Source organism: Rhipicephalus sanguineus, chromosome 4 (genome assembly GCF_013339695.2).
Source record: "Rhipicephalus sanguineus isolate Rsan-2018 chromosome 4, BIME_Rsan_1.4, whole genome shotgun sequence".
In the NCBI taxonomy this organism is placed as follows: Eukaryota; Metazoa; Arthropoda; class Arachnida; order Ixodida; family Ixodidae; genus Rhipicephalus; species Rhipicephalus sanguineus.
The window spans coordinates 131209289-131223876 of record NC_051179.1 but is presented as its reverse complement, the minus strand read 5'-3'; the positions used below and the strand labels follow the sequence as shown (position 1 = coordinate 131223876).

The following is a 14588-nucleotide window of genomic DNA, read 5'->3' as shown; positions in this document are numbered from 1 at the left end:
TAATAGAGACAAATGAGCAGGAAAGAACGCAGTATTAAACTTACCTGTCGTGGCGGGGGTGGAGCTCAGTGGTAGAGCGCTCGCTTCGCATGTGAGAAGTCCCGGGTTCGAACCCCGGCACCTCCAGGACGATCGTACTTTTTTGCTTTATTTTGTGCTAGTGTTCTGTCGATATAATGGTACGATGACTCGGCACTGCGCGTGTAAGATCGCAGTTCTGTTCAGACATCGTCGCAATTTTGTTAATGGAATAAATTGGCGCATTTCCGTGATAAGGCAAAGAGCATGAAGCCGCGATGCCCAAATAATTGGACTGAATGAGAAGCAATTAGATATTTTATTATTATTAATAAATCCAAATGAGCAGGAAAGAACGCGGTATTAAACTTACCTGTCGTGGCGGGGGTGTAGCTCAGTGGTAGAGCGCTCGCTTTGCATGTGAGAAGTCCCGGGTTCAAACGCCGGCACCTCCAGGATGATCGTCCTTTTTTCGCTTTATTTTGTGCTAGTGTTCTCTCGATATAATGGTACGATGACTCGGCAGTGAGCGTGCAAGATCGCAGTTCCGTTCAGACATCGTCGCAATTTTGTTAATGGAATAAATTGGCGCATTTCCGTGATAAGTCAAAGAGCATAAATCCGCGATGCCCAAATAATTGGATTCAATGAGAAGCAATTAGATATTTTATTAATATTAATAAATCCGAATGAGCAGGAAAGAACGCGGCATTAAACATACCTGTCGTGGCGGGGGTGTAGCTCAGTGGTAGAGCGCTCGCTTTGCATGTGAGAAGTCCCGGGTTCAAACGCCGGCACCTCCAGGACGATCGTCCTTTTTTGCTTTATCTTGTGCTAGTGTTCTGTCGATATAATGGTACGATGACTCGGCACTGCGCGTGTAAGATCGCAGTTCTGTTCAGACATCGTCGCAATTTTGTTAATGGAATAAATTGGCGCATTTCCGTGATAAGTCAAAGAGCATAAATTCGCGATGCCCAAATAATTGGATTCAATGAGAAGCAATTACATATATTATTATTATTAACAAAGCCAAATGAGCAGGAAAGAACGCGACATTAAACATACCTGTCGTGGCGGGGGTGTAGCTCAGTGGTAGAGCGCTCGCTTTGCATGTGAGAAGTCCCGGGTTCAAACGCCGGCACCTCCAGGATGATCGTCCTTTTTTCGCTTTATTTTGTGCTAGTGTTCTGTCGATATAATGGTACGATGACTCGGCAGTGCGCGTGCAAGATCGCAGTTCCGTTCAGACATCGTCGCAATTTTGTTAATGGAATAAATTGGCGCATTTCCGTGATAAGTCAAAGAGCATAACTCCGGGATGCCCAAATAATTGGATTCAATGAGAAGCAATTAGATGTTTTATTATTATTATTGAATCCGAATGAGCAGGAAAGAACGCGGCATTAAACATACCTGTCGTGGCGGGGGTGTAGCTCAGTGGTAGAGCGCTCGCTTTGCATGTGAGAAGTCCCGGGTTCAAACCCCGGCACCTCCAGGACGATCGTCCTTTTCTTGCTTTATTTTGTGCTAGTGTTCTGTCGGTATAATGGTGCGATGACTCGGCACTGCGCGTGTAAGATCGCAGTTCTGTTCAGACATCGTCGCAATTTTGTTAATGGAATAAATTGGCGCATTTGCGTGATAAGTCAAAGAGCATAAATCCGCGATGCCCAAATAATTGGATTCAATGAGAAGCAATTAGATATTTTATTATTATTAATGAATCCTAGTGAGCAGGAAAGAACGCGACATTAAACATACCTGTAGTGGCGGGGGTGTAGCTCAGTGGTAGAGCGCTCGCTTTGCATGTGAGAAGTTCCGGGTTCAAACCCCGGCACCTCCAGGACGATCGTCCTTTTCTTGCTTTATTTTGTGCTAGTGTTCTGTCGGTATAATGGTGCGATGACTCGGCACTGCGCGTGTAAGATCGCAGTTCTGTTCAGACATCGTCGCAATTTTGTTAATGGAATAAATTGGCGCATTTGCGTGATAAGGCAAAGAGCATGAAGCCGCGATGCCCAAATAATAAGACTGAATGAGAAGCGATTACATATTTTATTATTATTAACAAAGCCAAATGAGCAGGAAAGAACGCGGTATTAAACTTACCTGTCGTGGCGGGGGTGTAGCTCAGTCGTAGAGCGCTCGCTTTGCATGTGAGAATTCCCGGGTTCAAACGCCGGCACCTCCAGGATGATCGTCCTTTGTTCGCTTTATTTTGTGCTAGTGTTCTGTCGATATAATGGTACGATGACTCGGCAGTGCGCGTGCAAGATCGCAGTTCCGTTCAGACAACGTTGCAATTTTGTTAATGGAATAAATTGGTGCATTTCCGTGATAAGTCAAAGAGCATAAATCCGCGATGCCCAAATAATTGGATTCAGTGAGAAGCAATTAGATATTTTATTATTATTAATAAATCCGAATGAGCAGGAAAGAACGCGGCATTAAACATACCTGTCGTGGCGGGGGTGTAGCTCAGTGGTAGAGCGCTCGCTTTGCATGTGAGAAGTCCCGGGTTCAAACCCCGGCACCTCCAGGACGATCGTCCTTTTCTTGCTTTATTTTGTGCTAGTGTTCTGTCGGTATAATGGTACGATGACTCGGCACTGCGCGTGTAAGATCGCAGTTCCGTTCAGACATCGTCGCAATTTTGTTAATGGAATAAATTGGCGCATTTCCGTGATAAGTCAAAGAGCATAAAGCCGCGATGCCCAAATAATTGGATTCAATGAGAAGCAATTAGATATTTTATTATTATTAATAAATCCAAATGAGCAGGAAAGAACGCGGTATTAAACTTACCTGTCGTGGCGGGGGTGTAGCTCAGTGGTAGAGCGCTCGCTTTGCATGTGAGAAGTCCCGGGTTCAAACGCCGGCACCTCCAGGATGATCGTCCTTTTTTGCTTTATTTTGTGCTAGTGTTCTGTCGATATAATGGTACGATGACTCGGCAGTGCGCGTGCAAGATCGCAGTTCCGTTCAGACATCGTCGCAATTTTGTTAATGGAATAAATTGGCGCATTTCCGTGATAAGCCAAAGAGCATAAATTCGCGATGCCCAAATAATTGGATTCAATGAGAAGCAATTAGATATTTTATTATTATTAATGAATCCGAATGAGCAGGAAAGAACGCGGCATTAAACATACCTGTCGTGGCGGGGGTGTAGCTCAGTGGTAGAGCGCTCGCTTCGCATGTGAGAAGTCCCGGGTTCAAAGGCCGGCACCTCCAGGATGATCGTTCTTTTTTCGCTTTATTTTGTGCTAGTGTTCTGTCGATATAATGGTACGATGACTCGGCAGTGCGCGTGCAAGATCGCAGTTCCGTTCAGAGATCGGCGCAATTTTGTTAATGGAATAAATTGGCGCATTTCCGTGATAAGTCAAAGAGCATAAATTCGCGATGCCCAAATAATTGGATTCAATGAGAAGCAATTACATATTTTATTATTAGTATTAACAAAGCCAAATGAGCAGGAAAGAACGCGGCATTAAACATACCTGTCGTGGCGGGGGTGTAGCTCAGTGGTAGAGCGCTCGCTTCGCATGTGAGAAGTCCCGGGTTCAAACCCCGGCACCTCCAAGACGATCGTCCTTTTTTGCTTTATTTTGTGCTAGTGTTCTGTCGGTATAATGGTACGATGACTCGGCACTGCGCGTGTAAGATCGCAGTTCTGTTCAGACATCAACGCAATTTTGTTAATGGAATAAATTGGCGCATTTCCGTGATAAGTCAAAGAGCATAAATCCGCGATGCCCAAATAATTGGATTCAATGAGAAGCAATTAGATATTTTATTATTATTAATGAATCCGAATGAGCAGGAAAGAACGCGGCATTAAACATACCTGTCGTGGCGGGGGTGTAGCTCAGTGGTAGAGCGCTCGCTTTGCATGTGAGAAGTCCCGGGTTCAAACCCCGGCACCTCCAGGACGATCGTCCTTTTCTTGCTTTATTTTGTGCTAGTGTTCTGTCGGTATAATGGTGCGATGACTCGGCACTGCGCGTGTAAGATCGCAGTTCCGTTCAGACATCGTCGCAATTTTGTTAATGGAATAAATTGGCGCATTTCCGTGATAAGTCAAACAGCATAAATCCGCGATGCCCAAATAATTGGATTCAATGGGAAGCAATTAGATATTTTATAATTATTAATAAATCCGAATGAGCAGGAAAGAACGCGGCATTAAACATACCTGTCGTGGCGGGGGTGTAGCTCAGTGGGATTGATTCCACTTCCGGCCGCCACGGGTGACGGACGTGTTTTCATGGGCTCGAACGAGCCAGTGCTTGCGGCACAGTTTAGCCGCGGAAACAGGGACGCTATGGAAGATAACCAGGATTATCAAGTACTGCTGCCACATCTGCCGAAAGGTCGTATTGTTTTGAACACAGTATTTTTGCACGGTGACCTACAAGCGAGACCGTACCGAGTCGAGGACTACAGGGATGCCCTTGCTCAATTGGAATTGCTACCTGAGGTGGAAGCCTTAGGTGCATTTCAAATGAATCATGTGTGGGCCGTGACGTTCAAAAGTCGTGAAGGTATGCAAAAGTTGTTAGCTGCCGGACATATTAATGTGAAAAACAGAAAGTGCCTGGTGGTAGACCCAAACAACCAGGAGGTTCGAGTGAAGATACACTGGGTGCTCCACAATGTAACAAATGAGGACATTCATGTGGCCTTCGAGCCGTATGGCGAAGTCACAGAAGTGAATAGGGAACGCTGGCGCGTGTCGGGTGTGTCAGAGAAAGGTTCGACAACGCGTGTGCTAAGCCTGAAGCTAAAGACAGGGGTCACAATTGAAGACGTTCCCCACCAAGTACGTGTCGCCGGAGAACTTGCTCTCGTCGTAATTCCTGGAAAGGCCCCCCTTTGTTTGCGCTGCCAAGGAAAAGGTCACATCCGCCGTGACTGCCGAATCCCTCGATGCCAGCGGTGCCGACGGTTTGGCCACGACGAAGCCCAGTGTGTGCCTACGTATGCGAACATAACGGGACCCGCGAAAAGCAAAGATGCTTCTGAAAATTTCGTGGACGAAGCTGAAGCCGAAGAAGCAGCAGCGATGGCGCCGGAGAAACCCAAAAAGCCGGAAACGCCCCCCAGTACGACGGTGAAACAGGTGTTGATAGCGAGCGACCAAAGGAAGTCGAAAGAAACGTCAGCAGAACCAAAAAGTGAGGCACCCCAATATAACACGACCGAAAATCGTGTGGTAGAAGCGGCTGCGCCGTGCGACCCTTCGAAAGATGAGAGTGTAGCCATGGAAGGCATCGCATCGATGTCCGCCAAACGAGGGCATAACGAAACCTTCGAAGACTCGGACCTTCCTAAGAATGCAAGCGGCGGCCCTCCGCCACCTAAATCGGCTCTGATGCGACGAATGTCGTTCAAGCCGAAACCGAACATTCCTCCTGACGGACGACCAGAGGCGAAACCGCCGAGCTAAAGGCGGGGCCTCGCTTCCCTTGTGCAAGCCAGCGACATGCCTCCTCTAAAACAAAGACGCTTAGACCCTGCTGCGGAGTCCAGCCACCGGACATCTGTTGAGAGGGAAGACACGGGGCAGCTGGATGATGCCGACTGTGAATTGCCTCAGCACGGTGAACCCTCTTATACATCTCTGCGCTCCTGAGGTAAACGCTGTGCGATCTAAGTGCTCCTCACAAATTAAGAACGGAAAGCTTGCCGTGTCCTTACGAATCGCCACTTTGAATGTACGCGGACTAGCAGCCAAGAAGCGTCAAAGTCAAATTAATCGTCTCTTTCTCGAAAATAACTTAGATCTGGCAGCTGTGCAAGAAACCAAGATTGAAAGTGAGGAGCACACGGATCGTATGGTGGAAACTTTTCGAAGACACTATAATGTTTGTGTGAGCCACTCAAAAGGTACATCCGGGGGCTGCGCAATTTATATAAGAAACAACGTAGGCATTGAAAGTGAAAAAGTTGTAGCGTCAGAGGAGGGGCGCTTGATTGTGCTTGACTTTTTGTATTCTGGAAAGGAATGGCGTGCTATTTGTATTTTTGCACCAAACACTGATAATGAACGTGTTGTATTGTTTGAAAGAGTAGAACAGTTTCTGAAATGTGAAAAATGCCTTATCATGCTAGGTGATTTTAACTGTGTTTGCATGGCTGAAGATAGAACTAGAAGTGTGCCTGCACGAGACAAAAGTGAGCGACTACTCATTTCGCTGCTGGAAGAATATTACATGGAAGATTTAGGATACCTACTTTCAAAAGTAGGCCGTCCTACTTTCACGCATTACCAACGCGGAAGCTGTGCTAGGCTGGATAGGATATACGCTACGGTCTCTCTTGCCAAAGAGTGTGTTAACCTCGAAGTTAAACACGTATCTTTTAGCGACCATAGCCTTGTAACAGCCACACTTGGAACCAATTTAAAAAAGAGCCGGTTCAACTGGGAACTATGGAAGTTCAACGTGAAACTCTTAGAAGACGAAACATTTACACAAAGTGTAAAACAAAGAATCGAAGACATGGTATCGACAAAAACACACGGATGGATAGCGGAGTGGGAAAACTTTAAAAACGCGGTCAAAATGACTGCGATTGAAAGGGGAAGCATACTTTATCAGAAAGAAAAGACTAAAGAGAAAGAACTTCAATGTCAGCTCAATTATCTTATGTGCATGGAAAGTGCAAATCCCGGCTTATATACAAAAGAAATACGCGAGGTAAAAAACAAGCTTGAACTTATCGCAACAGAGAAGTACAAAGCAGCAGTGATAAGAGCACGAGCTGAAAAGATATGGATGGGTGAAACGCCCAACAAGCGTGCGCTGTGCGACGAAATAAGATATTCAGTCAAAAATGAAATACGCCAGATTCATTATCACAATGAAGTGACGTGTGAAAAGAGTAAAATTGAAGATGCATTTGTAGAATACTACAGTGAGTTATTCATGAATAAAACGAACCATGCAGCTGGTTCTAAAGCTGCGATCATTAATTTAATGCCAAAGCTTGAAAATGACATCAAAACGCGAATGGAGCTGCCAATAAGTGTGAACGAAGTGAGAAACGCTATTAAGGAACTGGCCGTAGGGAAAACTCCTGGACCCGATGGATTAGGGGCCGCCTTTTACAAAACGTTTATTGAAGAGATTAGTCCAATTTTGCACGAGGTGATCAGTGAGGCGTACGAAAACAAAGCGTTGCCTCCCTCCTTTCTATCTGCTCATATGGTCCTAATACCAAAGACAGATAATCCAGACAAACTAATGTCAGTAGGAGCTTACCGCCCAATAACTCTTACAAACGTAGACTATAAAATATATACAAAAGTTCTAGCCAAACGATTACAAAGCGTTGTCAAGCTGCTCGTAGGACCGCATCAGACGTGCGGCATAAAGGGTCGTTCGATTTGTACCAATGTGCATGTAGCCCGCAGCGTTTTAGAGTGTTGTGACGCCGTGGCGGGGCGGGTTGCTATGCTCCAACTTGATCTTGCTAAGGCGTTTGACCGTGTCGCACACGAATTTCTTTTTTCGTTGCTTGAACACGTCAACCTCGGAAAAGTAATGCTGGAAGGTTTAAAAATGGCTTACAGTAATTGTACAGTGCGAATAATTGTAAATAAGAACCTTACAAGAAGCATTGACGTCAGGTCATCCATAAAACAAGGCTGTGCGCTGTCTTCTCTGCTTTTTGCGCTATACCTTGAACCTTTCTGTCTCAGCTTAATTAACAACAGCAAAATTAATGGCTTCGTGCTTCAAACGCAACACGTCAAAGTTCTCGCATATGCTGATGACGTTGGTGTTTTCTGCACTGATCGCAAAAGCATAGAAGAGACTATAAGCGTCACCAAAGCATTCTGCGAACAGACAGGATGTGCGATAAACTGGGAGAAGAGCGTCGGTTTCTGGCACGGCACGTGGGACGTTAAGCCGCAATCATTCGCGAGCATCAAATGGTCCAACACACCCTCTGCGTATTTAGGTGTACCCTTGGAACATTACAACCAGACAGGAGATTACTGGGATGACCTGACGTCAAAGGTGAAGGAAAAAGTTGGTGGATGGCAAGGCCGTGAATTGTCAATGTTCGCGCGTGCGAGTGCTTGCAATGTTTTCCTGATTGCAAAAGTGTGGTATGTGCTACAGTTTCTGTCAATGTCTCGCGTAAATGTGCAAAATTGCACCGTATTTTTGCAGGTCTTCATTTGGGGCTCAAACTGGGAAAGAGTCAGCAGAACAAATCTTTTTCGTTCACTGAAAGACGGGGGCCTTGGTCTTTCACATCTGTTCATCAGACAAATTGTGTCGCGGTTTGTGTTTTTACGGGACCAGAAAGACCCGTTTTTGAGAACCGTTATGCATGTGAGGTTAAAAAATGCCATTCCTGATTTTGTTGTGTCTAGTGCAGCTGCAATTGACGGCGGTATAAAAGGCTACCTCAAAGAAGTGGTGATGGCATTCAGGATACTTCAAACACGATTTTCACTCGAGTATTTGAGTCTTGTATCAAGAAAAAAGCTGTACAAAGACCTGATCACTGTAATGATGCCCACACCATTATATAGATCACTAAATCATAAAGGCCCCGGGCAAGACGTGCTAAAAAGAGTTAAAAAAATGACCGTTAAAGGATCTATAAAATCGTTTTTCTTTAAAGTACACACGAACACATTGCCTGTGAAAACATGGCTTAAAGACAAAGGCATATTTATACCGTGGACGACAAACTGCACCCTGTGTAACAAACCGGAGACGATCGAACACACATTCATTGACTGCTGGGATCCAATATTTTTTGGGATGTGTTACAAAGAACCCTGAAGAAAGAGCTACCGATAACACCACATGGAATACGTTATCTTTCAGTGCAGAATGAGTGTGGTGTTCCATACGACATGATAATGTTATTGGGGCTTTACAGCCTCTGGATCACACGCATGGCCGTGAGGCATATGGATTCTAAAGCCAAATCGACACGGGAAAACTTTATTGAATGTGCAATGTATGTGCGCGACACATTTCGAACATTGGATGAACCTCCAGATTGTATGGAGGTATTTGATGAATTGGTGGAAATGAAATGTTTTTAATCCATCACAATGGTCGAGTAGACCAATGTGGTTTTTATACCAATGTATTGCTTTATTTCTGAATAAAAAGGTTATTAAAAAAAAAAAAGCGGGGGTGTAGCTCAGTGGTAGAGCGCTCGCTTCGCATGTGAGAAGTCCTGGGTTCAAACCCCGGCACCTCCAAGACGATCGTCCTTTTTTCGCTTTATTTTGTGCTAGTGTTCTCTCGATATAATGGTACGATGACTCGGCAGTGCGCGTGCAAGATCGCAGTTCCGTTCAGAAAACGTCGCAATTTTGTTAATGGAATAAATTGGCGCATTTCCGTGATAAGTCAAAGAGCATAAATCCGCGATGCCCAAATAATTGGATTCAATGAGAAGCAATTAGATATTTTATTATTATTAATAAATCCGAATGAGCAGGAAAGAACGCGGCATTAAACATACCTGTCGTGGCGGGGGTGTAGCTCAGTGGTAGAGCGCTCGCTTTGCATGTGAGAAGTCCCGGGTTCAAACCCCGGCACCTCCAGGACGATCGTCCTTTTCTTGCTTTATTTTGTGCTAGTGTTCTGTCGATATAATGGTACGATGACTCGGCACTGCGCGTGTAAGATCGCAGTTCCGTTCAGACATCGTCGCAATTTTGTTAATGGAATAAATTGGCGCATTTCCGTGATAAGTCAAAGAGCATAAATTCGCGATGCCCAAATAATTGGATTCAATGAGAAGCAATTAGATATTTTATTATTATTAATGAATCCGAATGAGCAGGAAAGAACGCGTAATTAAACATACCTGTCGTGGCGGGGGTGTAGCTCAGTGGTAGAGCGCTCGCTTTGCATGTGAGAAGTCCCGGGTTCGAACCCCGGCATCCTCCAGGGACGATCGTCCTTTTCTTGCTTTATTTTGTGCTAGTGTTCTGTCGATATAATGGTACGATGACTCGGCACTGCGCGTGTAAGATCGCAGTTCCGTTCAGACATCGTCGCAATTTTGTTAATGGAATAAATTGGCGCATTTCCGTGATAAGGCAAAGAGCATGAAGCCGCGATGCCCAAATAATTGGATTGAATGAGAAGCAATTAGATATTTTATTATTATTAATAAATCCGAATGAGCAGGAAAGAACGCGGCATTAAACATAAATGTCGTGGCGGGGGTGTAGCTCAGTGGTAGAGCGCTCGCTTTGCATGTGAGAAGTCCCGGGTTCAAACCCCGGCACCTCCAGGACGATCGTCCTTTTCTTGCTTTATCTTGTGCTAGTGTTCTGTCGATATAATGGTACGATGACTCGGCACTGCGCGTGTAAGATCGCAGTTCCGTACAGACATCGTCGCAATTTTGTTAATGGAAATAATTGGCGCATTTCCGTGATAAGTCAAAGAGCATAAAGCCGCGATGCCCAAATAATTGGATTCAATGAGAAGCAATTAGATATTTTATTATTATTAATAAATCCAAATGAGCAGGAAAGAACGCGGTATTAAACTTACCTGTCGTGGCGGGGGTGTAGCTCAGTGGTACAGCGCTCGCTTTGCATGTGAGAAGTCCCGGGTTCAAACGCCGGCACCTCCATGATGATCGTCCTTTTTTCGCTTTATTTTGTGCTAGTGTTCTCTCGATATAATGGTACGATGACTCGGCAGTGCGCGTGCAAGATCGCAGTTCCGTTCAGAAAACGTCGCAATTTTGTTAATGGAATAAATTGGCGCATTTCCGTGATAAGTCAAAGAGCATAAATCCGCGATGCCCAAATAATTGGATTCAATGAGAAGCAATTAGATATTTTATTATTATTAATAAATCCAAATGAGCAGGAAAGAACGCGGTATTAAACATACCTGTCGTGGCGGGGGTGTAGCTGGATTCCACTTCCGGCCGCCACGGGTGACGGACGTGTTTTCATGGGCTCGAACGAGCCAGTGCTTGCGGCACAGTTTAGCCGCGGAAACAGGGACGCTATGGAAGATAACCAGGATTATCAAGTACTGCTGCCACATCTGCCGAAAGGTCGTATTGTTTTGAACACAGTATTTTTGCACGGTGACCTACAAGCGAGACCGTACCGAGTCGAGGACTACAGGGATGCCCTTGCTCAATTGGAATTGCTACCTGAGGTGGAAGCCTTAGGTGCATTTCAAATGAATCATGTGTGGGCCGTGACGTTCAAAAGTCGTGAAGGTATGCAAAAGTTGTTAGCTGCCGGACATATTAATGTGAAAAACAGAAAGTGCCTGGTGGTAGACCCAAACAACCAGGAGGTTCGAGTGAAGATACACTGGGTGCTCCACAATGTAACAAATGAGGACATTCATGTGGCCTTCGAGCCGTATGGCGAAGTCACAGAAGTGAATAGGGAACGCTGGCGCGTGTCGGGTGTGTCAGAGAAAGGTTCGACAACGCGTGTGCTAAGCCTGAAGCTAAAGACAGGGGTCACAATTGAAGACGTTCCCCACCAAGTACGTGTCGCCGGAGAACTTGCTCTCGTCGTAATTCCTGGAAAGGCCCCCTTTGTTTGCGCTGCCAAGGAAAAGGTCACATCCGCCGTGACTGCCGAATCCCTCGATGCCAGCGGTGCCGACGGTTTGGCCACGACGAAGCCCAGTGTGTGCCTACGTATGCGAACATAACGGGACCCGCGAAAAGCAAAGATGCTTCTGAAAATTTCGTGGACGAAGCTGAAGCCGAAGAAGCAGCAGCGATGGCGCCGGAGAAACCCAAAAAGCCGGAAACGCCCCCCAGTACGACGGTGAAACAGGTGTTGATAGCGAGCGACCAAAGGAAGTCGAAAGAAACGTCAGCAGAACCAAAAAGTGAGGCACCCCAATATAACACGACCGAAAATCGTGTGGTAGAAGCGGCTGCGCCGTGCGACCCTTCGAAAGATGAGAGTGTAGCCATGGAAGGCATCGCATCGATGTCCGCCAAACGAGGGCATAACGAAACCTTCGAAGACTCGGACCTTCCTAAGGATGCAAGCGGCGGCCCTCCGCCACCTAAGTCGGCTCTGATGCGACGAATGTCGTTCAAGCCGAAACCGAACATTCCTCCTGACGGACGACCAGAGGCGAAACCGCCGAGCTAAAGGCGGGGCCTCGCTTCCCTTGTGCAAGCCAGCGACATGCCTCCTCTAAAACAAAGACGCTTAGACCCTGCTGCGGAGTCCAGCCACCGGACATCTGTTGAGAGGGAAGACACGGGGCAGCTGGATGATGCCGACTGTGAATTGCCTCAGCACGGTGAACCCTCTTATACATCTCTGCGCTCCGAGGTAAACGCTGTGCGATCTAAGTGCTCCTCACAAATTAAGAACGGAAAGCTTGCCGTGTCCTTACGAATCGCCACTTTGAATGTACGCGGACTAGCAGCCAAGAAGCGTCAAAGTCAAATTAATCGTCTCTTTCTCGAAAATAACTTAGATCTGGCAGCTGTGCAAGAAACCAAGATTGAAAGTGAGGAGCACACGGATCGTATGGTGGAAACTTTTCGAAGACACTATAATGTTTGTGTGAGCCACTCAAAAGGTACATCCGGGGGCTGCGCAATTTATATAAGAAACAACGTAGGCATTGAAAGTGAAAAAGTTGTAGCGTCAGAGGAGGGGCGCTTGATTGTGCTTGACTTTTTGTATTCTGGAAAGGAATGGCGTGTTATTTGTATTTATGCACCAAACACTGATAATGAACGTGTTGTATTGTTTGAAAGAGTAGAACAGTTTCTGAAATGTGAAAAATGCCTTATCATGCTAGGTGATTTTAACTGTGTTTGCATGGCTGAAGATAGAACTAGAAGTGTGCCTGCACGAGATAAAAGTGAGCGACTACTCATTTCGCTGCTGGAAGAATATTACATGGAAGATTTAGGATACCTACTTTCAAAAGTAGGCCGTCCTACTTTCACGCATTACCAACGCGGAAGCTGTGCTAGGCTGGATAGGATATACGCTACGGTCTCTCTTGCCAAAGAGTGTGTTAACCTCGAAGTTAAACACGTATCTTTTAGCGACCATAGCCTTGTAACAGCCACACTTGGAACCAATTTAAAAAAGAGCCGGTTCAACTGGGAACTATGGAAGTTCAACGTGAAACTCTTAGAAGACGAAACATTTACACAAAGTGTAAAACAAAGAATCGAAGACATGGTATCGACAAAAACACACGGATGGATAGCGGAGTGGGAAAACTTTAAAAACGCGGTCAAAATGACTGCGATTGAAAGGGGAAGCATACTTTATCAGAAAGAAAAGACTAAAGAGAAAGAACTTCAATGTCAGCTCAATTATCTTATGTGCATGGAAAGTGCAAATCCCGGCTTATATACAAAAGAAATACGCGAGGTAAAAAACAAGCTTGAACTTATCGCAACAGAGAAGTACAAAGCAGCAGTGATAAGAGCACGAGCTGAAAAGATATGGATGGGTGAAACGCCCAACAAGCGTGCGCTGTGCGACGAAATAAGATATTCAGTCAAAAATGAAATACGCCAGATTCATTATCACAATGAAGTGACGTGTGAAAAGAGTAAAATTGAAGGATGCATTTGTAGAATACTACAGTGAGTTATTCATGAATAAACGAACCATGCAGCTGGTTCTAAAGCTGCGATCATTAATTTAATGCCAAAGCTTGAAAATGACATCAAAACGCGAATGGAGCTGCCATAAGTGTGAACGAAGTGAGAAACGCTATTAAGGAACTGGCCGTAGGGAAAACTCCTGGACCCGATGGATTAGGGGCCCGCCTTTTACAAACGTTTATTGAAGAGATTAGTCCAATTTGCAGAGGTGATCAGTGAGGCGTACGAAAACAAAGCGTTGCCTCCCTCCTTTCTATCTGCTCATATGGTCCTAAGACCAAGACAGATAATCCGACAAACTAATGTCAGAGGAGCTACCGCCAAATAACTCTTACAAACGTAGACTATAAAATTATACAAAAGTTCTAGCCAACGATTACAAAGCGTTGTCAAGCTGCTCGTAGGACCGCATCAGACGTGCGGCATAAAGGGTCGTTCATTGTACCAATGTGCATGTAGCCCGCAGCGTTTAGAGTGTTGTGACGCCGGGCGGGGCGGGTTGCTAGCTCCAACTTGATCTTGCTAAGGCGTTTGACCGTGTCGCACACGAATTTCTTTTTTTTCTTGCTTGAACACGTAACCTCGGAAAAGTAATGCTGGAGGTTTAAAAATGGCTTACAGTAATTGTACAGTTGAATAATTGTAAATAGAACCTTACAAGAAGCATTGACGTCAGGTCTCCATAAAACAAGGCTGTGCGCTGTCTTCTCTGCTTTTTGCGCTATACCTTGAACCTTTCTGTCTCAGCTTAATTAACAACAGCAAATTAATGGCTTCGTGCTTCAAACGCAACGTCAAAGTTCTCTGCGCATACTGATGACGTTGGTGTTTTTCTGCACTGATCGCAAAAGCATAGAAGAGACTATAAGCGTCACCAAAGCTTCTGCGAACAGACAGGATGTGCGATAAACTGGGAGAAGAGCGTCGGTTTC

The 14588-nt window shown here is 45.5% G+C and overlaps 16 non-coding genes across 16 annotated transcripts; all 16 read left to right on the top strand.

Moving 5' to 3' along the window:
* Positions 1-54: 54 nt before the first annotated feature.
* On the top strand, positions 55-126 carry Trnaa-cgc (transfer RNA alanine (anticodon CGC)). Its single transcript has one exon. It is a non-coding gene; the product is annotated as a tRNA-Ala (tRNA).
* Positions 127-401: 275 nt separating this feature from the next.
* On the top strand, positions 402-473 carry Trnaa-ugc (transfer RNA alanine (anticodon UGC)). The gene has a single exon. It is a non-coding gene; the product is annotated as a tRNA-Ala (tRNA).
* Positions 474-749: 276 nt separating this feature from the next.
* Trnaa-ugc (transfer RNA alanine (anticodon UGC)) lies at positions 750-821 on the top strand. The gene has a single exon. It is a non-coding gene; the product is annotated as a tRNA-Ala (tRNA).
* A 275-nt stretch (positions 822-1096) lies between these two features.
* Positions 1097-1168, top strand: Trnaa-ugc (transfer RNA alanine (anticodon UGC)). Its single transcript has one exon. It is a non-coding gene; the product is annotated as a tRNA-Ala (tRNA).
* Positions 1169-1444: 276 nt separating this feature from the next.
* On the top strand, positions 1445-1516 carry Trnaa-ugc (transfer RNA alanine (anticodon UGC)). The gene has a single exon. It is a non-coding gene; the product is annotated as a tRNA-Ala (tRNA).
* Positions 1517-1792: 276 nt separating this feature from the next.
* On the top strand, positions 1793-1864 carry Trnaa-ugc (transfer RNA alanine (anticodon UGC)). Its single transcript has one exon. It is a non-coding gene; the product is annotated as a tRNA-Ala (tRNA).
* Positions 1865-2488: 624 nt separating this feature from the next.
* On the top strand, positions 2489-2560 carry Trnaa-ugc (transfer RNA alanine (anticodon UGC)). Its single transcript has one exon. It is a non-coding gene; the product is annotated as a tRNA-Ala (tRNA).
* Positions 2561-2836: 276 nt separating this feature from the next.
* On the top strand, positions 2837-2908 carry Trnaa-ugc (transfer RNA alanine (anticodon UGC)). Its single transcript has one exon. It is a non-coding gene; the product is annotated as a tRNA-Ala (tRNA).
* A 275-nt stretch (positions 2909-3183) lies between these two features.
* On the top strand, positions 3184-3255 carry Trnaa-cgc (transfer RNA alanine (anticodon CGC)). Its single transcript has one exon. It is a non-coding gene; the product is annotated as a tRNA-Ala (tRNA).
* Positions 3256-3534: 279 nt separating this feature from the next.
* On the top strand, positions 3535-3606 carry Trnaa-cgc (transfer RNA alanine (anticodon CGC)). Its single transcript has one exon. It is a non-coding gene; the product is annotated as a tRNA-Ala (tRNA).
* A 275-nt stretch (positions 3607-3881) lies between these two features.
* Trnaa-ugc (transfer RNA alanine (anticodon UGC)) lies at positions 3882-3953 on the top strand. Its single transcript has one exon. It is a non-coding gene; the product is annotated as a tRNA-Ala (tRNA).
* A 5237-nt stretch (positions 3954-9190) lies between these two features.
* Positions 9191-9262, top strand: Trnaa-cgc (transfer RNA alanine (anticodon CGC)). The gene has a single exon. It is a non-coding gene; the product is annotated as a tRNA-Ala (tRNA).
* A 276-nt stretch (positions 9263-9538) lies between these two features.
* Trnaa-ugc (transfer RNA alanine (anticodon UGC)) lies at positions 9539-9610 on the top strand. Its single transcript has one exon. It is a non-coding gene; the product is annotated as a tRNA-Ala (tRNA).
* A 276-nt stretch (positions 9611-9886) lies between these two features.
* Positions 9887-9958, top strand: Trnaa-ugc (transfer RNA alanine (anticodon UGC)). Its single transcript has one exon. It is a non-coding gene; the product is annotated as a tRNA-Ala (tRNA).
* Positions 9959-10236: 278 nt separating this feature from the next.
* Trnaa-ugc (transfer RNA alanine (anticodon UGC)) lies at positions 10237-10308 on the top strand. Its single transcript has one exon. It is a non-coding gene; the product is annotated as a tRNA-Ala (tRNA).
* A 276-nt stretch (positions 10309-10584) lies between these two features.
* On the top strand, positions 10585-10656 carry Trnaa-ugc (transfer RNA alanine (anticodon UGC)). Its single transcript has one exon. It is a non-coding gene; the product is annotated as a tRNA-Ala (tRNA).
* Positions 10657-14588: the final 3932 nt, after the last annotated feature.